The sequence below is a fragment of the Acyrthosiphon pisum genome, chromosome X (genome assembly GCF_005508785.2).
Source record: "Acyrthosiphon pisum isolate AL4f chromosome X, pea_aphid_22Mar2018_4r6ur, whole genome shotgun sequence".
Taxonomy (NCBI): Eukaryota; Metazoa; Arthropoda; class Insecta; order Hemiptera; family Aphididae; genus Acyrthosiphon; species Acyrthosiphon pisum.
This window is the reverse complement of record NC_042493.1, coordinates 128150708-128158981: the sequence shown is the minus strand read 5'-3', so window position 1 is coordinate 128158981 and position 8274 is coordinate 128150708. Positions and strand designations below refer to the sequence as shown.

General features: G+C 31.4%; 3 pseudogenes; all 3 read right to left on the bottom strand.

Moving 5' to 3' along the window:
* Nucleotides 1–6499: 6499 nt before the first annotated feature.
* Nucleotides 6500–6968, bottom strand: LOC115033398 (annotated as a pseudogene).
* A 3-nt stretch (nucleotides 6969–6971) lies between these two features.
* On the bottom strand, nucleotides 6972–7638 carry LOC100575669 (annotated as a pseudogene).
* Nucleotides 7639–7715: 77 nt separating this feature from the next.
* On the bottom strand, nucleotides 7716–8190 carry LOC115033397 (annotated as a pseudogene).
* Nucleotides 8191–8274: the final 84 nt, after the last annotated feature.

Genomic DNA, 8274 nt, shown 5'->3' with positions numbered 1-8274 from the left:
AGACCCTCGGTGGTTTTGACCTGAGCGCAAGACATTTCTTTTTCTCGTGTTCGGCGCAAACAAATTTTACAAAGACTGAGTTCGGTCGTCTTTTTAATACGATTATCGATGGTTAATGCTATAAACGTAGAACATTTATATATTGTGTGTGGTGAGTTACACACATACCATTTTATCTCTGTTGTTGTGGTGAATGCTAGACTATTTTTGTCGAACTTGTTTTTTCGGTTCATATTTTTATTATCGCTTTCGATATTTGACGTCTTGACTATAATTTTCGCGGTTTCAACTGCTTCCACAATATGAAAATACGATTTACCGTCATTTTGCTCATCCATTTCTAATTCAGATTGAACCTGATTAAACTCCTGCCAGACCTCTTCAATTTTTCCTTTTCTAACAAGAATTTGTTCTACATCGCTATCATCTGCGGATACGTAGCTCCAGAACCTTGTTAATACGCCTTTGAGCTGTCCGCGTCTCGTTATCAATTTGGCAGTCATAATCTATTTTATTCGTTTTCACTGTGTCACACGACGTAGTGTTAAAATAACACTAATACGATGTAGGTAATGCTGTATACTTGTTTTTATTTCACTTCAATAATGTCAACAACTCTAGTATTGGTAATTAGTCTTATCGTTTTTTTTCCGCTCTTTATATTCTGGATAATAGGGTCGAGGTATATTGCATATGTGTACGCTCTGACAATGTTATCTCTCTCACGTTGCAGTTTACCGATATGACAATATTCTACTTTCCCCTTTCTAACACTCTGCGCTTAATCTCATGCATTATCTCGGGAAACGTAATTTTGGATATTAATATTAAATTAAGAATATGAGACTCTCTTACCGTGTCTTGCCTCTCGATGTCTCGTACTGAATAAACTAAAATGGCGCAGCTAGGCTGTCTGTGGTTTTTTTTGAACACAGCTCATCTCCCGGTTGTATTGGTAATATCTCTTAACGATTTGACATACACTCACTCGAATTACGAGATACACTCAAAAAATACTACGCGAATTACTTTGTACGCGAATTTCGTTAGCAAGCCTTATCGTCTAGGAATGCTACGAAATAAATGTCGGGTTACGCAACAAAAAAATGTTTACGGTACTTTAGCCTTTAAAATATGTCAATTTATACATACTGTCTTCATGTCGGCTTTATTATTTTATAGTACCTACGAGTTTATTTTTATAAAACTAGAGAAAGGTTATAATATCAAAACATCTGTACTTGTGTTAGATAATATACCAACATTCACCAAAAAAAAATATTTATCGATGGATTTATTTAATTCAACGGAGACGTAACTCCCTAAGCTTACAATTTTCATACGGAATAAAATGAACGTAACTTTACTTAATTAATCCTACTTACATAATACCAGTACCTACTTGTTGCTTGATTAATTATTTTGATCTGCTTACCTGACTTGAAATGTTGGTTGTCTAGGAGTTGTTGAAAGGTGAATTCCCCTCCAACGATGACTCGTATTGAACTGCCTCCGCGGAGTTCCTGAAGTCGAATTGAACCGCTGTCTCCCAAATCAATTCCCTAGTTTAGTCTTCTTATATTTATGTATGTACACACACATATATATACATATAGGTGTGGGAAGCAATATGTGACGATAGGGTTACAGCATTAAACTCAACTGCCATTAGATACGTGATTTGTATCTTATGAAGTGGTTTTTTGATTAACAAACTGTTGACTTAAAATATTACTCTCGAACAATATTGCAAACAGGTTGACCTTACTAGAGTTTTCATCCATTTATTTTCACTGATAAGATGTACAGACATAGCTGTTTTTGTCTGTCATCAGCTTTTAGTACGGTTAATGTGCTTAGATTATCTTTAATCGTATCATTTCCGTGTTGCTTTTTTTGAACATGAAAAGAATTCTCATGGGCACAAACTCCATTTTTGTCGTTTCCGCTGTCACAGCTACTGCTACTAGAACATACAATGCTACTGTCACAGTTACTGATCAACTTCTTCACCGTCAGTCGATGTTTCATTAATTTTTTCAGATTCATTTGAACTTCTGCTCGAGTATTTCCAGTGATTATAATATTATCTGCGTATGCAAGTATCAGTACTCTATCAAGTGACCAGGCTTCTCCGTTTGAAAATTCTCGGACGAAACATTCTAATGCCATGTTAAAAAGTATGGGTGACATGGCATCCCCTTGTCGTAATCCACTTTTGATTAAAAAAACCATAGACAGTTCATTCCCAAATTATACGCTACTAAACATTTTACTGTTATATAGTTTTGCCATTTTGATAATTTCCATAGGGATGTCAAATGCCCTGAGCAGCTCCCATAGACTTTACCTGTCTACGCTATCATAAGCCTGTTTATAGTCCACGAACACCATTTGCAGGTCCTTTGCGTATTCATAGTGCTTTTCCTTTAGTTGTCTCACTACAAATATATGGTCTGTGGTCGATTTTTCTCTCCTGAATCTACTTTGGTCTTTTCCTATGCCTTTTTCAGCACATACCTCTAATATTTCTAATATTATTAATGCTAGGACCTTGTATCCCGTATTTAATATAGTTATCCCCCTGTAGTTTTCTACTTTTCCTCGGTCTTCTTTTTTGAATATTGGGCTGATAAGTGTTTCAATCTTACTCTTTGGAAGCCTTTCTTCTTCCCATACTTGTAGAATTATTGAATGTATTTCCCTTTCTACTTATTGACCTCCTATCTTCCAAAATTCTGAGTTAATCATGTCTGATTAATCTTCATCTTCATTAATCTTCACCTGATGCCTTATTATTTTCAGGGTGTATATTGCCACTTTTGTTTAATCTAAGCTAGGGGCCAGTCATTCCTGTGGAATAAGTGGATAAATGTTATAATAACTAGTGGCTGACTTCGTCACCAGGGTGGACGCGTTTCTAGCGTTCCTCACTCAATTAAATTAAGAAGATTGCTGAAATCTATGAAGAAAATGCATAAGGTTAAAATGCACAGTAAACAAATTGTTATTCAAATGAGTAGTAAAGAATAGTTAACATGTAGTTATTAAAAAAAAACAAAATTAAATTATTTGTGTTACAATATTTATAAAGATTGAACCGTTATTAAACATTTTTTTTTATATTTTTTAATCAATCACGATTTTTTAAATTATGTTATATTATGAAAAACCATTTTTTTAAAAATGAATTAATGATCAATATTTATAAAAACAAAATGATCATATACTACGGTTTATGACCTTGATGAATCCTTAATATAATAATATCCACGTCCAACTAATTTGTTTGATATTTTTTTTCTAAAATATGTTTCACTATCGATAAAAAAAATTGTATTCTAAAATATACATGTGCAAAGGTTGTATTATCGTCTTAGCTCTCCAAAGGCTTTTAGAAAATATTCGGTTTTTATTAAATTTGATTACTTGCTTTATTTGATTTTTTTAATATTTTAATTGATCAATGTGATTTTTTTAAAATCCATATAAAAAAGGCATAGTAGGAGGTGGTTTTTACCACCAGCAATAATCCACATAATAACAACAATAGTTTTATAAATATTTCCATTTATTATGTGTTGAAAAATATATTGAAGGATGTATATGTACATCATAGTAAATCGTAGACTTCGATAGTATCGTTATGCTCCGTATTCAAAGTTTAAAGAGTATCAGTCCCCATAATTTCTTTCCCATCAAACTTCAGAGATATCAGTTTTATTAATGGGCAGGTACTTAAAGTGGAGTTATTAATTGAGTAATTATGCATTCACGTTTAATATGAACATTAAGATATAATTTATTATTTTTAAATACATTTACCTTTTTCCAAAAGACAGGATAAACATTTTTGTATGATCAGGAAGTCTCTCCACCATAAATTTTATTTATCAAATGTTATCTTAAGGTCACATGTACAGCAGAATTTTGTGTTTTTTCTTTCAAATATTCATAGTCAACCTCAATTCTTGCAGCTCTTAAAATTGTTTGTGTCATCGACAATCTTCATATATTAAAATATGTTTCATAGAAAGTTTAGGAGGGATAAATTATTTCAACAAATTTTTATTTTGGTTTGAACTTTTCAGGCAGGGATAATACAATTTATAAAATGATTTAGTTTAGTAATTTTGAAGTTAACAGTTGTATGGTCTATAATGTGTTACTTATTTGGACCGTTGGTGGTTTATTAGATTTACGTTTTTGATTTCCGTGTTCTTGAACTAAATATTCAGACCGTAATTCATAATTATAATATATAATTTTTTTAGCATTCAATTGTTTTTGATTTTCTTGAAAACAATTTCAATATATTTCCTTCCTTATCTGAAAAAATCATATAGTAAATGTATGTCATAATATTGTTAGGATCATTAGCCGAGTAGGTAGGTAATTATATTGGATATTGTGTACATGTTGTAGTACAAAACTATTAAATGTACATGATATCTCTAAGATAGGATCTATAGCGCCAAAATTAGCCATAGTAAAATATGATGCTTGCGGGTAATTCCGATAGGTCTATAAGTAGGAAGTGGTCTATTTTGATTAGGTTATCGGTTCGTAGTGACTCATTTTATTATTTTAAGATCTTCAATTTTACGGTAAATTACAAGTGTTGTTTGAGTATTGTAAGCACATCTTTAAGCAAAGCACATCCCGTTGTCTTATTAGTATAAACTTGTATCAATTATAAAACAAAATTATAATTAATTATAAACGGATAATGTCACGTTACTTTAAACGATGTGTTGAACAACAAAAATACATACCATGAATGTTTTTCAGACGTCGGATGTCATGTTTCATATGTTAGATTTAACGTTGTGTGTTGTATGTCACCAACTCATATATTACTTTAAAAATTAACACTATCGTGCTGACATTATATTTATAAATATAGTTTGAAAATAAAGTTATAATATTAGGTTTATTATAATTCGTAATATATTTATTTTAAAAAACTAATTAATATAAAATAATAATAATATAATATAAAAAAATTAGTTTTTTCGAAAATCTCTTTCGCGGCTTTCATAGGGATCCATATGGAGATTCAAAATCTCGTGAGAACCGTCCAATCGTTGCCAATTATTTATCCTTTTCGAATAACCAAGGGGTGGAAAGTTGTCTTCATTATTTGTAATAGTTTTGCTATTTGTAATTACTTTATATTCTGGCATATTCCATATTGGTTTTTGAATAACAGTCGCTAATTTATTTCCAAGCGCTGAGAAACTATTGGCCACTAATGTGTTCGGATTATTTATTTCCCTATCATCTGAATAATTTGCAGAAATTTTCATTTTATCAAAATGTTCTTCAATTGGACTCTCTGTTTTAGATAAATCGAAATCATAATGACAACCAGATATAAGTTCTATGTCAATATAGCGACAACAATGAGCTGATAAAATGTTTATCCACTTACTTACAAAGTAGTTACTACAACCATGAACCTGATAGAGTTTGTCATGAAAATTACAACCAATTGTTTTAATTGTACTTAACACATCTTATGATAAGCTATCGGTAGCCATAGCAGTAGAAGGTAAAGCTAAATCACCTGGACGTTTAACTTCATAACATGTATTTTTCAGTTTCATAAATAGGTAATCCAAATAGGAAACGTTAATAATATCATCAGTTCTTTCTGCATCCCTTACTGCACTTTTGAATAACATGGATAAACTCGATCTAGTAATCATCAGTTCATTCCCAATGTGTGTATGTGCGGTATAGATTGGTGGCAGGTCTTATGCTAAGTCATTCAGAGCAGATACATCAACTTTTTTGTTCATGATAAAACCTAAATAATTACCATACATTTCAACATTAGTTTAAAAAAAAAAATTAATCATTTTTCATAATATTTCTCAGTAGTTATTGGGAAACATTGAGAAACGTTTATTTTATGATTGTTAGCAGCATGATTATTAATATCTGCTGTAGGAGCTCGCGGAGAATTTGTCCTGACTTGATCAAATCCAACTAGCTGATGAACATGCGTATCAAGCCTATTTCTAAAGCAAACTTAGCCATGGATATTTCGGCAGGAAAATAAAATTTTTCTTTCTCGCATGTATAAGGGTTTATAAGAATCAAAATAAAATTTTGCTTAGAAGGATAATGCTGGCTGGTTGAATGCTAATGATTGAATCTATATGTGAGTACATTTTAGCAGTTTGTGATTTATTTTCATTTGATTGTTTTTTAACGTCTTCTATATTTTCACCGGTTGAAGTATATTTGACTCCTTATCAAAAATCCTAGACTTTTGTCTTACAACTTTTCTATCGCAACTTTTATAATTTCGGTGTACCGTCAAGCAATTGATCGCAATTATAATTTATTGCATCAGTACTGACACAATAAAAATTTTGTGTATCCATTGCCAAATGTAATAATTCCATAATTATTCGTGCCGAATGATGAATTCGCCAGGTTTAAAACAAATTAAAAGAAATTAGAAAGGGTACGATATAACATTTCATTTTTATGTATTGGGCGTCTTTCCAATGAATAATGGTTCTGAATCCATTTTCTTATCCTGCTGTTTCTTCTCATCCTTATAATCAACGTTATTAATATCATTTTAGTGTAAAATGATACGATGTTGCTGATGTTCTGATCTTGTTATGTTATGAGTTGCTTTCATTGACGCGGTTTTTGATTTAACTGACTTTAAAATGTCAGAGTTTTGTTCCAATCTGGACGCGTTATATCTTCTGTTTCATAAACAGCTGCATAAATTAATTTTCGATCAGGGCAATTTTCTTCATGATTCTTCAAATTTTTCACGCATTATATGTGATTTATTGTAGATACAATGTCTAAAATGGGCTGGTATATCCGGGAATACATTTATTCAGATACTAGGTTTATTTCTTTTCTGGAATTGTATTTGCTGCATAATATGGGCAATAAAAGTTTTGGGTCTCCATTGCCAAATGTAATAATTCCATAATGATTCGTGCTGAATGATGAATTCGCCAATTTTAAAACAAATTAAAAGAAATTAGAAAGGGTACGCTAAAACATTTCATTTTTATGTATTGGGCGTCTTTCCAATGAATAATGGTTTTGAATCCATTTTCTTCTCCTTCTATTTCTTCTCGTCCTTATAATTAACGTTATTAATATCATTTTAGTGTAAATTGATACCGTGTTTCTGACGTTCTGATCTTGTTATGTTATGAGTTGCTTTCATTGACGCGGTTTTTGATTTAACTGACTTTAATATGTTAGAGGTTTGTTTCAAACCATCCTAAGATTCTTCATACTTTATTAATGGTACATTTTCTACACTACTTATGAGTTGCTTTCATTGACGCTGTTTTTGTTTTGGTGGACTATACAATTTTAAAGGTTTGTCCCAATCTGGACGCGTCATATCTTCTGCTTCATAAACTGCTGCATAAATTAATTTTCGATCAGGGAAATTTTCTTCATGATTCTTCAAATTTTTCACGCATTATATGTGATTTATTGTAGATACAATGTCTAAAATGGACTGGTATATCCGGGAATACATCTATTGAGATGCTAGGTTTATTTCTTTTCTGGAATTGTATTCGCTGCATAATATGGGCAATAAATGTTTTGGGTCTCCATTGCCAAATGTAATAATTCCATAATGATTCGTGCTGAATGATGAATTCGCCAATTTTAAAACAAATTAAAAGAAATTAGATAGGGTACGCTTAAACACTTCATTTTAATGCATTGGGCGTCTTTTCAATGAATAATGGTTTTGAATCCATTTTCTTGTCCTGCTGTTTCTTCTCATCCTTATAATCAACGTTATTTATATCATTTTAGTGTAAATTGATACGGTGTTTCTGACGTTCTGATCTTGTTATGTTATGAGTTGCTTTCATTGACGTGGTTTTTGTTTTGGTGGACTATACAATTTCAAAGGTTTGTTCCAATCTGGACGCGTCATATCTTCTGCTTCATAAACTGCTGCATAAATTAATTTTCGATCAGGGCAATTTTCTTCATGATTCTTCAAATTTTTCACGCATTATATGTGATTTATTGTAGATACAATGTCTAAAATGAGCTGGTTTATCCGGGAATATATCTATTCAGATGCTAGGTTGATGTCTTTTCGGGAATTGTATGCGCTAAATTATATGGGCGATGAAAGTTTTTGGTCTCCATTGCCAAATGTAATAATTCCATAATGATTCGTGCTGAACGATGAATTCCCCACTTTTAAAACAAATTAAAAAAATTAGAATTGGTACGATCAAACATTTCATTTTT